The sequence below is a fragment of the Oryctolagus cuniculus genome, chromosome 1, assembly GCF_051225735.1.
Source record: "Oryctolagus cuniculus isolate XC-2025 breed Fujian yellow rabbit chromosome 1, ASM5122573v1, whole genome shotgun sequence".
Classification (NCBI taxonomy): Eukaryota; Metazoa; Chordata; class Mammalia; order Lagomorpha; family Leporidae; genus Oryctolagus; species Oryctolagus cuniculus.
The window spans coordinates 76,055,770-76,073,730 of NC_142867.1; the positions used below are offsets into that span (position 1 = coordinate 76,055,770).

The 17,961-nt window shown below is 37.3% G+C and overlaps 1 protein-coding gene and 1 pseudogene across 9 annotated transcripts in view; both read right to left on the minus strand.

The window, feature by feature from the left end:
* LOC138850182 (large ribosomal subunit protein uL13 pseudogene) overlaps nt 1-17,525 on the minus strand; it is a 36,541-nt pseudogene extending 19,016 nt beyond the window's left edge.
* Nucleotides 1-17,961, minus strand: part of DLG2 (discs large MAGUK scaffold protein 2) — a 2,253,656-nt gene that overhangs the window by 1,537,612 nt on the left and 698,083 nt on the right. The window lies entirely within an intron of this gene.

The window sequence follows — 17,961 nt, forward strand, 5'->3', positions numbered from 1 at the left end:
AATTATAGACAATAGCTATACATAATAATTACATGTATAAATGACCAATTCATCCACATACAGGTTTTTTGGTCAAGTAGTCATTCATAATTTCTTTCAATATAATACAACCAATGACAATGTAACATCTAAATACTTCTGTGTGGTTACAAGATAATAATTAAGGTCACTTAGACTTTAAACCATTTCCTCCCAAGAGCTTATGCACAGGAATAATTTTAAGCAGATCACAATGCAATTAATTATATATTACATTTTTTGTACTTTATTAGTTGCCACAGATCAGGGAAGGCATAGAGCACTTGTCTTTTGGGGATTGGCTTATTTCACCAAGTATAATGGTTTCCAGTTGCATCCATTTTGTTGTAAAACAGAATTTCATTTGAGCTGCAATAAACATGGGGGTACAAATAACTCTTTCATGTGCTGATTTCATTTTGTTAGGAAAATTCCTAGGGGTAGGATATTTGGGTCAAATGGCAGATCTGTTTTCAACTTTCTGAGGAATTTCCATACTGTTGTCCACAATGACTGTGCTAGCTTACATTGCCACTAAAAGTGGATGAAGGAACCTTTTCCCCCACAATCTCACCAGCATTTATTGTTGTGTGATTTCCGTATGAGAGCCATTTTAAACTGATGTGAGGTGAAACCTCATTGTGGTTTTTATTTACATTTTCCTGTTGGTTAGTGATCCTGAGCATTTTTTTCATGTGCTATTTGTTGGCCATTTGTGTTTTTAAAAATTATTTTTATAGATAAATGAGAAAACAAACTCCTGATATTTTAAAATAATATGATATGAGAGGCAATTCACTAATGAAGAAATTTTACAAATGACTATAAACCTATATAATGTTCATAATTACTGAGGAATATAAGAAATAAATTAAAACTGGGATAAAGATTTTAACCAGTCTGACAAATACTATCAAAACAAATTAGAAGTATTCAGTTTTAATACTAAATCTTTGAAATTGGCACTATCACATACCTTGATTAGAGTGTAAAGATAATAAAACCCGTCTGGCAGTACAACTAGGAAACACTTAAAATGTTACCATTTCTTATTGTACATAATGGTGCAAGAAATTCTATATATATATTCCACCTACTGTATAATGAAGCACTTACTTTCTTAAGACTTTACCTTTCTCTATTTCTCACTTTAGATGCAATTATATCCCTTTGTTTATCTAATTACATTGTCAAATGCACCATGAACTAAGTAATAGCACAAAAACTTAAAAACATATTATTTTCTTGCTTTGAAATCTTCAATAATTTGCATAACTTGCTATGTAAAGAACTTCTCATCTTGACATTCTTGATAGGGCCCCAATTTACTTTTTCTGATCTCATTTTCTACTAAGATAAGATGGGATTTCCCAAATGTTCTTCACACTTCCCTGCAGTCAAACTGATGCATGCTACTTCTTATGTTGAAAGTGCTTTCTCTGCTGTCCATGACTTGGGGGTTCAAATCCTACTTGTTAGGGTGAGTAAGGCTAAGATAATTCCGACAATGTCCAAATTCCAAATCAAAGTGCTGGGGCTTAAGTCCTAGCTCTGGGTCTGCTCCCAGTGCAGTGTCTTGTTAATAGGTACCCTGGGAAGCAGCAGCTAATGGCTCAAATACTTGGGTAAAGGCCACACATGTTGGAGACCCAAACTGAGTTCCAAATTCCCAGATTTGGTCTGGCCCAGCCTCAGCTGTTGCAGAAATTTAGGTAGTGAACCAACAAATAGACCTCTCTCTTTCTATACATTTCAATTAAATAAAGATAAAAGTAAATATTTTAAAGTCATATTTTTCCTTTAAGTCCAGCTATCAAAACTATTTACTTCATTTAGTTTTTTTTTTCATCACAAAAATGGTGATGATAAGGATATCTTAAATGGCTATTGTACATAATTTTAGAAGATTTATTTATTAATATATTTAAAAGGCAGAACATCAGAGAGAGAGGCAAAGAGACAGTGAGTGGGTGAGATCTTCCATTCACTCTCCAAATACCCATAACAGCCAGGATTGGGCCAAGTCAAAGTCAGGAGCCAGGAACTCTACCTGGGTCTCCCACATGGGTGGCAGGGTCTAAGTACTTGGGTCATCATCTGCTGACTTCCCAGCACATTATCAGGGAGACTGACTGGAAATGGAGTAGTCAATGGGATGCCAGTGTTACAAGTAGCAGCTTAATCCACTGTGCCACAATGCATACCCCTGGTCATTGTACAATTTTAATACAGCAGTGTCTAACACAGAGAAATGCAAAATATGTGACGTTTGTGTGAACCAAATAAATAAATTAATTAAAATTATGGAAAAAGCAAGGGCCGTGCTGTGGCAAAGCAAATAAGGCCGCCACCCATTTGAGTCTCAGCTCCTCCACTTCCACTCCAGCTCTTTGCTATGGCCTGGGAAAGCAGTGGAAAATGGCCCAAGTCCTTGGGCCCCTGCACCCACATGAGAGACCTGGAAGAAGCTTCTGACTCCTGGCTTCAGACTGGCGCGGCTCTGGCAGTTGAGGCCAACTGGGGTGAACCAACAGATGGAAGACCTCTCTCTTTCTCTCTGACTTTCCTTCTCTCTGTGTAACTCTGACTTCCAATAAATAAATAAATATTTAAAACAATTGTGAAATAACAAAAATTTTCCTCATATCCCTGCCAAAACTTACATCTTCTACGAATGCACTGTTTTCTCTGCAATTTCATGATGCAAACAAGGAAGGAAGGGAGAAATTCAGTTTAAAGAGCACTTGATGTTTACCAGGCTCTTTAATGTATATATCTCGAAGGTCAATTCATTTGAACTAAATTTTTATTTGCTTAGCAATAGATCTGAAAGCTTTTCTAGTTGCTTCAGGAATTTGGACCCAGACTCCTCTTTTCTGCTACTATTGTCTCTCTTATAATATTAAATACTATTCAAAGAACAAAGAATGTTATAAAATCTAATATCCAAATGAAGTATCTGATACTATTGAGAGAAAGGCACCAGTATAAACCTGTTATTTAACACAGTGTCTTCCTGAGATTTTATAATTTGAAATAGAAAAAAATATTGGTAATTAAACAGATTTTTTCTATTTTCTTTATTTTTAAGCCTTTTTATTGTAAAAACAAAATAGAGATATAGCTAAAGTATATAAAATGTATACAATAATAAATTATTTAAGATAAAAGTCTTATAATCACCACTCAGGTCAAGAATTGGAACTTCTTTGCCAGTTACCACACAAATCTCCACATGTCTCAGGCCTATAGAACATTGCTTCTCTCCTTCAAAAGAAATCATATCCTGACTTGATAATAATCTCTTTTCTGTACTGATGATCTATTCCTAAACATTAGCTTAGTTTTCTATGTATCTCTGTAGGTTTCTACCCCATCCCTTTCTTTTCCTTATGATTAATCGGTTGAAAAATATGATCCATTTGAACTATAGATACTCCCACAGTTTAGGTTTTACTGATTGCATGCATATGGTGCAGTTCCACATGTCTCTAAAGTTAATTTTTAATAACATTTCCAGAATGAATTATTCTCTGAATTATAAGCAAATCAAACCAATGATAAAAAATCTGATCACTTCAGAGTTTAAAATGCCTTATGTGAAGATCATATTGAATTTAAAGCCTTGTCTTAACTAAAATTCCATAGTTTAACAAATTATGCACAAATAATTGTGTTAATGGAATAACATGGATTATTCAGAGAATCAGATCAAATATCATTTGAAATATTTGCCTGAGGAATGCACCATGTCATTGCTGTGTTCTTTAATAATATACCTAAATTTCTTTTTTATCTTTATCTTGAAATTATATTAAAAGTAATCTTCTTGCATCCATGATAAATTAATCTTAACACACAGCAAAATATAGAATAGGAGTAGAGGGACATGCTTGTGGCAGGAAAAGAAAATCTGGTGAATTGACACCAGTGCTACCCATTACCCATAGCAAGGGTAACACACACACAGAGCCAAGGGATGGCAATAATTTGTGTGCTCCAGGTCAAAGGAGAAATGATAGATACATTATCAAATACAATGCATTATCTGGGCAGGAGGCATAATAATTTGGAGAGAATAAACAGGCATCTTATGAAAAATGCCTGTCATTTTCTATCATTTTTCATGCCCATAACTCCTAAGGACATAAAGTAGACAAAACTGATAAGATGCCTACCATTATGGAGCTTTCAGTCTAGTGGAGAAATAGTAAGCAAACAATCAAATAAATGCATATATTTCAACAAAGAGTGGCATGTGCTAAAATGCTGTTGAGATAATATGAGAGTTTATACAGGGCACTAGAGCTTGGATAGAGAGGGAAGGCTTCCAAGAAATGTGGATGTTTGAGATAGGACCTAAAAGATGAGTAGTACTCAAGTAGATGAAGAGCTGGTGCGTGATACTCTAGGGAAGGCATACGGCAAAGGCATTACAGAAAGAGTCTGACCTTTTGAGGAAATGTAGCAAGGGGAGTACAGTTCACATCGGGAATAATGGTGGTAGATAATGAAGCCTGAGGGGAAAGGCAGACTGCACAATCTTGTAAAGTATGTTCAAAGCAATGAAAGCCTCCACACATTTTAATGAGCATGGAATCTGATCAAATTCATACTTGAAAAACCTTGCTGCAACACGAGGAACAGGCCAGAGTGGGTCAAGAATAGATGCAGTGGGGGAAGGTATCTAGAATAGCAGTTATGCTACTGCTTGGGACACTCATATCCAACACTCAAATGCCTGAGTTTGAGACTCCACTCTATTCTCTATTCCAGCTTCCTGTTAATGTGCACCCTAAGAGACAGCAAATGATAGCTCAAGTTTTTGAGTCCCTGCCGCCCACATGGGAGACTTGAGGCTCTTGGATTCAATAAGGCTCGGCCATGGCTGTTGTGAGACATACCGGAATGAAATGGTGGATGGTAGACTGATCTCTCTCTCTCTCTCTCTCTCTCTCTCTCTCTCTTTCTCTCCCTATCCACTTCTCCCTCTCCCTTCCTCCTGCTGCTTTTAAAATAAACAAATAATGTTTTAAAAAAGAATAGATACAGGATGTATCAGTTAATAATAGATTACAGTATTCCCAGCAATAAATAAATAAAAACAATCTTGTATTAGAATAGCATTCATAGAGGTAGAAGAAAAATCAAGACATATTTACCAGGATTTGGGACAGAAGATGGTATTTCCTATGGTGTAAAGCAATGCCACTAAAGAACCAGATGGCTTGAAGCCTCCAAAATTCCAAACACTGACAGATCTTGTCATTGAAGTTAGGCTTAGGTGAGAATCTTTCTATCTAGACCTTTAGGGTTGTGTATCTTTGTAGAAACACAGAGACTCCAGACTCCCCTATTTTGAACCATTATAATAAGCTATAATCTCTTGTCTGTTCTGAAGCAATAGTATGGCGTCATAGCATGATCTCAAGTTTTTCACTCTATACAGAGTTTTAGTGCTAAATACACAATTTATAAAAAAATGCGTTTGGGAAGACCATTTAATGTCACTTGGTTTTAGTTACCTCAGTTCTAAAACTGGGATTTAAATAAAACTGTTCCTGTGTCTTAATCTGTGGCTAAGTCATAGTGATATCTAATAAAGGAAAATTGAATGAGTGAGTAGATGAATCACAACTGCATGAGCTGAAAACTCTTCTCACATCAGCGTGTGTGAATATGATGGACCTGTGCCAGTACAGGTCTCTTATTCCTTCAATTTGGAAAATAAAATGTGTTCACTGAAAATAAAATGGGAATAGTCAGAACAAGGGGCTATAGCCACGACTTCTGTGTATTCAAATTGACTACCATCTTCATCTGGCTGTCTAGAAATAAAGGAACTGAATACAGAGCAGGCAAGTTAAAAAACTAATTCCTTCCTTCTTTAAACTGTTGCAGATTTCTAATGCTATAATGAGGGTATAACAGTATTTATAATCAATTTTTCTGGGGAAGTGGAGCCATTTCTAAATACCAACTTGAGAAAGTCAAAAGACCAAAAGGAATGCATGGTTAGTATGACTACACATTTGCACTTCCACATCTAAACTTCAAAAGTATATTTTTAAAAAACCAAATGGAATGCAAAGCTCAGTTTGTTTTCATGGGCTACTAAATGCTGACTGAAGATGTGGCATTTCAGGCATACACCATGGAAATGAGATTGTATGAATTATGGCTGCTTGAGGCCTACTCAATCTGCCCTGACTAATGGGTCCAATTTCAGTTATATTGGTAGGGTCTCTATTGGAAAACACGGTTGTGAGAATTACCTTCAGAAACTGATAAACAGCTCTTTCACATGGAAGAGAGAATCCGTACCCCTCCCTATATGAAAGTGTAGGCTTGAAATTCATTGTGATAGTTAAATTTGATATGGTATTTATTTCTAAGGAGGTTCTCCTGTGAATGGTAATATTACCCTTACACCTCAGCAGAAAGAAAGACTGAGACTTGTAGTGGGGAGGAATGGATATCACTGAGGAAGGAGGGAATCTACAATTGACTCAGTTTCCCTTATGTAAGAAAGACTACAGAGGACTTGTAAATAAAGGCGTGAGAAAGTCTTACAACAAAATCTGTAACTATCAGACAGTATTCCGTTTATAAATGAAGAAGCTAAAGCTATAGTAAGCTAAGCAACTACTTCTGGTTCATGGAGCTAGTATGAATAGAAAAGAAACTTCAACCTAGGGTTGTAAGACTTAAATGGTAGAGTTACTACACCTAAACCCACTTAGTCACATGAAATTCCAGAGTGATTTTTATCCAAATAGTCCAAATACCCCCAAAATCTCCTCTCATCTTTGAAACTCTGAAACTAGGAACCTCTTCACCAGGCTGAGCTATTTCAGCACTTGAATTTCTCTCAGTCCCTTCTCCTTTTGAATAAGCAACAAACTTTTATCATTTATTCATAAAACTAAGGATCAAACCCAATTTCAACACATTCCCCTTTATTTTTAAACCAAAAAAGTTATGTTCTTACTCTTTCTAATCGTCAGCTCTTTTTGAAAAACTCTCAGCAAGAAAAGTGATTCTGGAAAGCAGTCTGGTGTATATAGGAAGTATGACAACGTCATCTTCTTTTTATACAACTTTGGGAACGCTAATTTACCTAAATTTCAGTTTCAGAATCTGTTAAATTAGGGCAGCATAACAACATGGTAGCATTCCTATAAGAATTAAATTAAATAAAAATGAATAAAATTCTTATCACATAATTAAGTGCAATCATTGGATAAGTTTCTTCTTTTCTGCTGCAGTTTCTTTGGGTCATCTATCACCAGATGATCTATCACTGTTATTTTGACTCATTTCCAACAGTTGGCCTACTCCCTAGCAGTAGTAGCTGTCTAGTTGAATAGGCTCAATAAGAATTACACGTGGAAATAGGACCTCAGGGCTTTTTCCCCTTCAGCCAATTCAATGGAAGTACAACAAACAAGACAGACATTTTATGTGTGTTTTTCCTCTGGAGGATATATTATCCCTTAACTTAAGCCCATGTCAAAAATATTCTGGCCAAGATGCTCCTGAGGGATTTTCTGGCACTGACCATCCCTCCTACCCAGTCTAAGCCCTACATTCTGCCTCCAGTCATTTCTGTATTACAGTCCTTGCAGACTATGGTATATGCCAGACAACTTGGCTTTGTTTAGCCCTTAAGGAGGGGATAATGAGGGAAGAGGTGAAAATCACCTAGTGTTGCAAAAAATCGATGTTATTGACTGCTGAACTAAAGCAAAAGGAAAACAGTTGTGTTGATTGTGGTGGACAAGAAGGAAAGGAAGAAATTGGAAGTGAACAGATCTTTATAATGGGTAAGCGATTTTTCATTACACATCAACAGTTCTGTCTAACTCCCAACTTCCCTAGGCTCTCCTGCTCCATTCATTATGCAAAACTATCTTTTGATTCATCTATTTGAACTAAAACAATGTTTAACGCCATAGGGGAAAGGTGCATTATTTTCACCATATTGATGAAGCCTCAATTTTCCTTCAGTGTATTTTGAAGTTTTCTTATCTACTATTTGCATTAATTGACTCTTTCCCCTGAACTAGCTAATTGATTTTCTAAAATTTTTAAAATAGAATTTTCACGAGAAAAAAATTTATTCTATAATTCATTAGCCCTACACCCAGACATATATGCCATTTCTTATTAAAGATTCTATCCCTTATACAGAATATAAACTTTAATATATAGAGAAAGACTCAATATTTACATTAAAAAGTGAACTGACAAAGATATAGAATTCACATACTAGTAAAGATGCTCATTAGGATACACACATCCCATATTGGAATGCCTGGGTTCAATACCCACCTCCTATTTCAGCTTCTGCTAACTCAGGCCTTGGAAGGCAGTTGTGATGGCTCAAATAATACCAAGCCACCCATATGGAACACCTCTAATGAATTTCTGGCTGGCATCTTCAGTCCAAGTCAAGCACCCTTGCAGGTATTAGGGAGTGAATCTGATATGGGAGCACTTCTCTCTCTCTCTTTCTGGCCTTCTCAAAAATACAGATTAGTTACATTTATTTCTAAAAACAAAAACATATAAATCTTTTTTTAATTTTTTTTATTTTTTATTTTTTTTTGCCAGGCAGAGTGGACAGTGAGAGAGAGAGACAGAGAGAAAGGTCTTCCTTTTGCCATTGGTTCACCCTCCAATGGCTGCCACGGCTGGTGCGCTGTGGCCGGCACACCGCGCTGAGCCAATGGCAGGAGCCAGGTACTTATCGTGGTCTCCCATGGGGTGCAGGGCCCAAGGACTTGGGCCATCCTCCACTGCACTCCCTGGCCACAGCAGAGAGCTGGCCTGGAAGAGGGGCAACCGGGACAGAATCCGGCTCCCCGACCAGGACTAGAACCCAGAGTGCCGGCACCGCAAGGCGGAGGATTAGCCTAGTGAGCCACAGCACTGGCTAAAAACATATAAATCTTTACAGCAAAGAGGATGGACAAGTGTTACACTGGAAATATAATGTAATAAAAATTATGAAACAAAGATGTTCCATCATGGAGAAGATACTAACTGGCAGGGTCTCAATAGACCAGATAGTTACTATAAAGACTAGAGGAAAGGTGGATACTTTTCTATCTAGAAGTAACAGAATTAGCAGAAACAACCAGGGGAAAAACAACAAATAATATTTTTATAATGGTCTTGAATTCACAGATTTATATAGAATTTATGCTTTATAATGACCTTATGAGATGCAATATGAACTTTTTAATGTTGTTTTAAAGCATTTATCATGAACAGGAAATATTATTGTGGAGCTCTCTTGTTTAACAAGAATTAAACACATTTAATTCTTGAAGTATAAATTCAAAAGCCTCGATTTTACTTAATAAAGTTAAATTTACAATTGTACTTCTCTACTTGTGCAAGATTTTTATAATCGCCATTATGAGAGGTTTTATGACTTAATTAAATTCCCCTTAAATATTTTAATCTGTATTTCTCAATTTAACATACTAAATTTTGTTTTTAGTACTTTATCTGAATAACAAACCTTCCCAAGTATTTAAATAAAATTTTCATATCTAGTAAAGAAATAAAGCTCAAAATATGAGTTTTAAGGTTTTATGTGTTCCAAATACCATATATAAAAGGTAAGACTTTATATCTTTGTCTTTTTTTTTAAGATTTATTTATTTATTTGAAAGGCAGAGTTACACAGAGAAAGAAGGAGAGGCAGAGAGAGAAAGACTTTCATCTGATGGTTCACTCCCCAATTGGCCACAACGGCCAGAGCTGCATTGATTCAAAGCCAGGAGCCAGGAGCTTCTTCCAGGTATCTCACAGGGGTACAGGGGCTCAAGGACTTGGCCTATCTTCTGCTGCTTTCCCAGGCCATAGCAGAGAGCTGGTTTGGAAGCAGAGCAGCTGGGACTCAAACCGGAGTCAATATGGGACGCGGACACTGGAGAAGGCAACTTTATCACAGCACTGGCCCCTATATCTTTTTCTTTTTTCTTTTCTTTTCTTTCTTTCTTTTTTTTTTCTGACAGGCAGAGTTAGACAGTGAGAGAGAGAGACAGAGAGAAATGTCTTCCTTTTTTCTGTTGGTTCACCCCCCAAATGGCTGTTACGGCTGGTGCACTGCGGTCGGCGTGCTGCGCTGATCCAAAGCCAGGAGCCAGGTGCTTCCTCCTGGTCTCCCATGTGGGTGCAGGGGCCCAAGCACTTGGGCCATCCATCACTGCCTTCCCGGGCTACAGCAATGAGCTGGACTGGAAGAGGAGCAACCAGGACAGAATCCGGTGCCCCAACCAGGATCTTTTTCTTAATATAAGAAGTCAAAATAAATTTCTTGAAATTGTAAAACAGCTCTGTTAAATACACTAAGCTAGAAAATTCTATTAAAAAGCACAAATATAGACATTACCAAATGTATGCAATTATTATCTTACACAAAATTTTAACAAAAAGGTTTTTTTGAAATGATGTGATTGGCTTCTCAAACAATTTTTGTTTAATGTTTAGCTAATTAGCTTGTATATTGTGGAGAGGTCATAGCTGAGGAATGTACAACCTCATACATAGAAGGTGATTTTCCTTACCTCCCCAGCTGTAAGACTAAATATGATTTTATAGTTACTACCCCAAAATTGTACAAAAGTGTTTGGTCCTGGACATATTCTTGGGATTTAAGGGATACCATAGGGAATTTTCAGTTATACAAGCTAGTCTGTAGTGACTACCAAATTTAATATTTTAATATCCGCTGAGTGGATCCTACCTATCCCTGAAGATTTGTGTGTCTAAAAGCCAAGCTCATGATAAGAGGTAGATATTTATCATTATCATCTCAATTATACTCTCTAGAAACTATGCACCAGAGAAACTAATTTATTCACCTAGAAATATTGCAGACTACTTTGGAAATGGAGATGATGGATTTCAAACCCAGGTTTTCAACCAAGCAGCTCATTTCCCCACATCTCTATGGCATGAAGAGTGGATAGAAAGTCTGACTGGAACAGATTCTTTCTGTGTGTGGTTCATGGAGGTGGCAGAAGATCTGGCAGGAGGTAATGACAAGTGATTGAGATTATCCATGAGGACAAAGTATTTTGACAGCAGTGAGAAGTACAGGAAACAGGGAAATGGATGACCAGTTCTTATCTTGGTTTAAGAAAAGTAAGCATGGTACTACTGTGGGGAGGATAAATTTGGAGAGGAAACAGTAAGAGATAGGAAAGCCTGTCAGAATGCTCCTGTGGTGATAGAGTGAGAGAGAATAAAAAACTCCACTCAGGAAAGAATAGAATGAGACAGAAGAAATGATTCAAGAGATTCTACAAGATTTGTGGGTTGATCAGGTTCCATAGAAGCTTGAGAACAAAAATGATTTCAACATTTCCACTGTAATTCCTGGGAGAATATAATAATAAGGAAGTTTTCTGATTGGCTTCTATTTAAAAGAATTATTATTATTTTTTAAATCTCAAAGCCTGTAACTTTGGTACAGTTGGTATAGAGACAATGTTAGGGACCAGCTAGAGAAACATATTTGCATTAAGCACACATTTTTTTTCGATTTAGAGTGGCAATGATCCTTTTGAAACTCAGAATTACCTTATATATTTTTTTCCAAACTGCATCTCATTTCAAAGCTATTCCAGGCCGGTGCCGTGGCTCACTAGGCTAATCCTCTGCCTGCAGAGCCGGCATCCCATAGGGGCGCCGGGTTCTAGTTCCAGTTGCTCCTCTTCAGTCCAGCTCTCTGCTGTGGCCCGGGAGTGCAGTGGAGGATGGCCCAAGTGCTTGGGTCCCTGCACCTGCATGGGAGACCTGGAGGAAGCAACTGGCTCCTGGCTTCGGATCAGTATAGCGCCAGCTGTAGCGGCCATTAGGGGAGTGAACCAACGGAAGGAAGACCTTTCTCTCTGTCTCTCTCTTTCACTGTCTAACTCTGCCTGTCAAAAAAAAAAAAAAAAAAAAAAAAAAAAAAATTCCAAGGCTACACTTGAAAGCTTTGTATCCTCTGCTGAAAAGTAATGGTCTGAGAAAAACAATGCTTTTAGTCCCTTCCTACCTGTATCTATTTACTTTTCAAAAAGAAAAAAAAAACTTTCCCTATAATGCAGCCATTTAAAAAGATGCTCTTGAATAGTTATTAACAACATGAGAATGGTTTTGTGAGCAAAAACAATTGTTATAAATATACTTTGATCCTATACATATATACATGCATTCTTATATAAACACATTTATAGAGAAAATGATTAGAATGCAGAATTTGTATAGATGAGTAGCAAGGTTAGGAGAAAGTATAAAACATTGCCCATTTCTCTATTTTATATAATTTCTATAATGAGCATATACTACTTCATAATTTTAAAACCAGTTCAGAAATGTAATATATACTCATCCATTTATAACTCATTCCATAGTATACTTTTCCTAATGAGTCTGAAAGAGTATGGCTTATAAACTAATCAACTAAATCTCTAGCACAGATGTAAAGAGTTCTTTTAGTTACTCTCTAACTCAGAGAGCTGCTTCAGAAATTTGCCTTCTACCCTCTCTTCCAGTTCACCACATTCCCTATTTCCTCAATTTCCTCTTCCAATGTAGGTACCCTTACAAAAAGAAATCCCAGTAGTCTAATCATTTTAATATCTATATTTATCAACATTAACAAAAATCTAAATCTAGGTATGCACATTTTTAAAAACCTTAAAATTTGTCTCTTACAATTCGCCATTCATTTCAAAGAAAGACATTCATTCAGATTCTTTCAAATTCTGCCTATTTTGAGTGTTAACATCTAAACAGAAATACAAGAGCTAGCTTAAATTTGAAATAGGGTTAGCCCCTGCTAAGGACAAATATCTTTTTGTTTTACTGTTTATCTTTCCATTTTCAATTCTCAAGAATTGAATTCAATTCTCAAGCCACATGCAATACCAATTCATTCTGAGAAGTTTTATCTTATTTACTGTGCTAACAAAAATATCAAAAAAGTATAGTAAATAGGCTTCTTTCAAAGAGTATTCACTCTTCAGCTATGAAATCTGTTTGGTGTAAACACCCCTACCCATGCCTCCAAATTCAGAGAAGGATAAAGGCTACCATATTCATGAGAATCATTCTCCTTTCTGTCTAACAGACGTGACATACCCAAATCAGGGGAAAATGAGATCTGTTAATATGGTAGATCTAATAAGCCAAAAGTAAGTCCCACAAAATAGAAATTAAAGTGATACAAAGAAACCAGTTCCTTTCTATAAGGGAGTCAAGGGCCAGAGCATCATACACCAGGGCATTGGGCAAGAGCAGAAGAGTCCTTTCAGACATTAGCCAGTCCTGAGCTCTGCTGTCTGTAGTTGGTATTTATCCCACTACTACCAATTACGTATTATGAAGTCCTGGACAATGTACTAAAACCTCTGTGGCTCAGTCCCTTCCAATGCAAAAATGAATCTTGGGGCCGGAGCTGTGGCACAGTAGGTTAATCCTCTGCCTGCAGCACCATCATCCTATATGGGTACCAGTTCCAGTCCTGGCTGCTCCTCTTCCAATCTAGCTCTCTGCGATGGCCTGGGAAAGCAACAGAAGATGGCTCAAGTGCTTGGGCCCCTGCACCCACTAAAGAGACCCAGAAAAAGCTCCTGGCTCCTGGTTTTGGATTGGCACATCTCCAGCCATTGTGGCCATCTGGGGAGTGAACCAGCAGAAGGAAGACCTTTCTCTCTGTCTCCTCTATCTCTCACACTGTTTGTAACTCTACTTCTCAAATAAATAAAATCTTTAATTAAAAATGGACCTAATGACATAATCTTATTTAGATTCACTGTGAAGATACAGTGAGTGACGGACATGATGCCTGACACATCATAAATATTCAAGAAACACCAGCTATTTGCTATAGGGCATACTCTGGTATGTAGGTGGATACATGAATCTCAAGGGCCAGCGTCAGTAAGGTAAGAACTGAACCATAAAATTACAAATGAATATGCTAATCAGTAAATGGACCAGGCTATATGGTCAGTTACCCTGTATTCAGTTCAGGACTTTAACATATCTCCTGCTTAGTGTTGGCTGACTGCTGTAATTCATCATCTTTCATTTGCATATTCCTAATTGAGGTTATATGTTTCTTAATGCAGGGAACATGTTATAGTGTTTTTCAAATTGTGAGTTATGACCCAGTTTGCACCCTTTCAAACTTATTAAGAAAGGTAAATGAAGGAATCCAATTTAAGTTGGTCAATATGAATTATACTTGTATTTCCTCAAGTATATTTTTATTATAGTACACTTAATATTTTGTTAAATCTTTTTTAAGATTATTTTATGTGAAAGGCAGAATAAGAAAGAAGAAGGAAAAGAAAGAGAGAGAGAGAGAGAGAGAGAGAGAAAGAGAGAGAGATGGTTCATTCCCTCAAATGGCTGCAAGAGCTGGGAATGAGGCAGGTTGAAGTCAAGAACAGGAACTCCATCTAGATCTTCCACACAGATGGCAGGAACGCAAGTATTTGGTCCAACATTCATTGTTTCTCAAGTGCGTTAGCAGGAAGCTATATTGGAAGCAGAGTGGCCAGGACTTAAACCAGCACTCCAGTATAGGATGTAGTGTCTTAGACAATCTAACCTGCTATACCACAATTATAACTAACATTATAGGATAACAAATTGTTAAAAGTAAAAAATAGAATAGAAAATATCAGAATGTCTAACTTTTGGTAAAGGTAAGTGTTCTTTTTGAAATATAGAGTAAGTGGCAATTTTAAATCTACTCGTTACTTGGTGTTACAATCCAAAATTTGGAGGAAATACAAAAACTTTGGATCTTTGTATTACTTAGATCTTATGAACACACACCAGTTTCTCAACAAACTGGGTGACTCACTGCTTTAGTCCCAAACATAGGCCATCAGTGTTTCTCAAACTGGCCTTATGACAGGAATTACCTATGGTCATTTCCAGATCCCCAGGCTGCCTTACTACAGATTCTGATTTTGAAGAAATATTGTTATAACAGGGGTATTAATTATCTAATTGAGAGAATTTTTTAAATTCAGAATCAATTTTCCTTGTTGTATATTTATTCTTACTTGTTAATGTCCAGTGCAAAGAGTCATAGTATAAATTATAACTAGCCCTTTGAGTGGCTAATGATTCATTCGCATATTTAGCAAACATTTATTAATCACTTGACATGTGCAAGGCAATTGGGATCCAGATACATATGACAGAGTTTGTGCCCACAAGTAGCTTGTAGTAGATTCATTTAAGAACAAAAGATCTAAGCCCAAAGAGAGAATGAAGTTTTGGATGTACAATGAATGACTCAGATCTTGAGTAATTTACTTCTCAAAAATACTCTAAGGAGGGGTGTGTGCTGTGGTATAGTGTGTTAAGCCATCAGTTGTGATGCCAGCATCTCACGTGGGCAACAGTTTGAGTCCCAGCTATTCCACTTCATAGCCAGCTCCTTTGTAATGCACCTAGGAAAGCAGTGGAAGATGACTTGAGAGTGTGGGCTCCTGATTCCCACGTGGGAGACCAGAATAAGTCTTAAAAATATTCAGAGGTTGGGGCCAGTACTGTGGTGTAGCAGCACTGTGGTGTAGCTGTCGCCTGCAGTGCTGGCATCCCATATGGGAACCAGTTCAAATCCCAGCTGCTCCACTTCTGATCTATTAGGAAAGCAATAAAGGATGGCCCAAGTCCTTGGGCCTCTGCACCCACATGGGAGACCCAGAAGAAGCTCCTGGCTTGGATCAGCTCAGCTCCAGCCGTTGTGGCCATCTGGGGAGTAAACCAGCAGATGGAAGACATTTTTCTCTCTCTCTCTCTGCCTCTGCCTCTACCTCTCTTAACTCTGCCTTTCAAATAAAATAAACAAATTTTAAAAAATGTTCAGAAATTAAAAAAGTGTAGTACTTCAATGAAAACCACATATCAAAGCATTTTTCTCTGGTTAGTACTGATCAAATACAGAAGAACTAAGAACCAATACCCTACCATCTGAGGAGACTCAGTATTGAAGACAGAAAACAAAAGAAGATAAATATACAAAATTACAATCATATACACACTTGAACAACTTGTCCCCATCCTAGTGGTGCCAACCTGATCCAAACTATTAACATCTCTCACCTAGATTACTGCAAGGACTTCTAACTGGTCTCCCTGCTTGCACCCTTACTCTCTTAAAGTCTCTTTTCAACACAACTGCCTGAATGACCTTGTGTAAACATTGGTCAAGTTATTTGACTTTTCTACTCAATAGTTTGCTGGCTTCCTATCTCAGTGAGAGAAACATAATCTACAATGCCCTACATGAAATACTCATTGGACATTTTCTTGATCTTACTCTTTCTAGTCATAGTGGTTTCTTAGATGTCCCTTAATAGGCCAGAGAGGGCCATCTTTGGGGCCTATATAATTATTAACTTTATCATCTTTTAAGTCTTTACTCAAAAGTTGGTGAAAACTTTCACTAATAATGTTATTTAAATCTATAACCAAACCCTTCCCCCAATAAACACTTCCAATCTCTTTTAGTACTTATCATTATGTAGACCATATTTTACTTAACTGTCTTGCTTATTGCCTACCAAATTTACTAAAATTCAAATTGCATGAGGGCAGGGATTATCCTCTGTTGTGTTGCACCCTTTATTTATAACACCTCATTCAGTGCCTGACCCACAATAGGTGCTTAGTGAGTATCAGCTGAATGAATGCACAGTACACAAGAATGCCTCAAGTTATCACTTATTACAAAGAAAACAAGAGAAGGAATAGCAAAGTCACACTATGTAAGACATACTCCATTTTATTATTTACTCAATTTCTTATTTTTTAATTTGAAGTATTATAATTCACATATTACGTATCTCTATTACCTACTGAGGGAGGTTTTGTTTTTTTGTTTTTTTGTTTTGGTTTTTTTTTTTTTTTTTTTTTTGATAGGCAGAGTGGACAGTAAGGGAGAGAGAGAGACAGAGAGAGAGAGAGAGAGAGAGAGAAAGGTCTTCCTTTTGCCGTTGGTTCACCCTCCAATGGCTGCCACAGCCGGCGCATCGCGCTGATCCAAAGCCAGGAGCCAGGTGCTTCTCCTGGTCTCCCATGGGGTGCAGGGCCCAAGCACTTGGGCCATCCTCCACTGCACTCCCAGGCCACAGCAAAGAGCTGGACTGGAAGAGGGGCAACCGGGACAGAATCCGGCACCCCAAATGGGACTGGAACCCTGTGTGCCAGTGCTGCAGGCGGATGATTAGCCTATTGAGCTGCAGCGCCAGCCCTGAGGGAGGTTTTTAAAAAGTTTAAGAGTAGGAGTAGAAAACACCTGGTTTGAAAGCTGACTTCACTAACCCTTAATAGTTATAAAAGTAAGCAAGTTACTTTTCTTCCCTAAACTTCAGTTTCCTCATGTCTATAATATAATAATGATAATAATGCTTACATCTTACGCCAATGGAAAATGCTTTCAGAGACTGTGTAATGTTATTGATGTAGACCATGCTCCTCCGAAGAACTTGACAATTGGTAGCTGTTATTGCTACTACAAAATGTGCTGTTTTATTCTTTACTATTTACATTATTTTTTAAAGTTCTTAAAGAATATTGTTAGAAATTTTAAACCCAATATAATGAATCGCTTTAAGTTTTAAAAACTCTATAAATAGATTTGGTTCTTAGGCATTTGGAGACTGTAATACAGGAGTCCATTGAGGGAGTAATACCTTATTGGCATTCTTAAAGAGATAATTATTCAATTGGAAATCAAGTGGGGCCACTTCTGATTTGTCATGGACAGTAAGCTTATAATACCTCTGAGCCATAAGTGTTACACAAAGTGTCCACACATTCTGATTCATGATCCCAAGACCTGCCTACAACAAATTACATGTTTATTCAAAGCATCGATATGTAGGATGCACCATAGGAGGCAGCAAA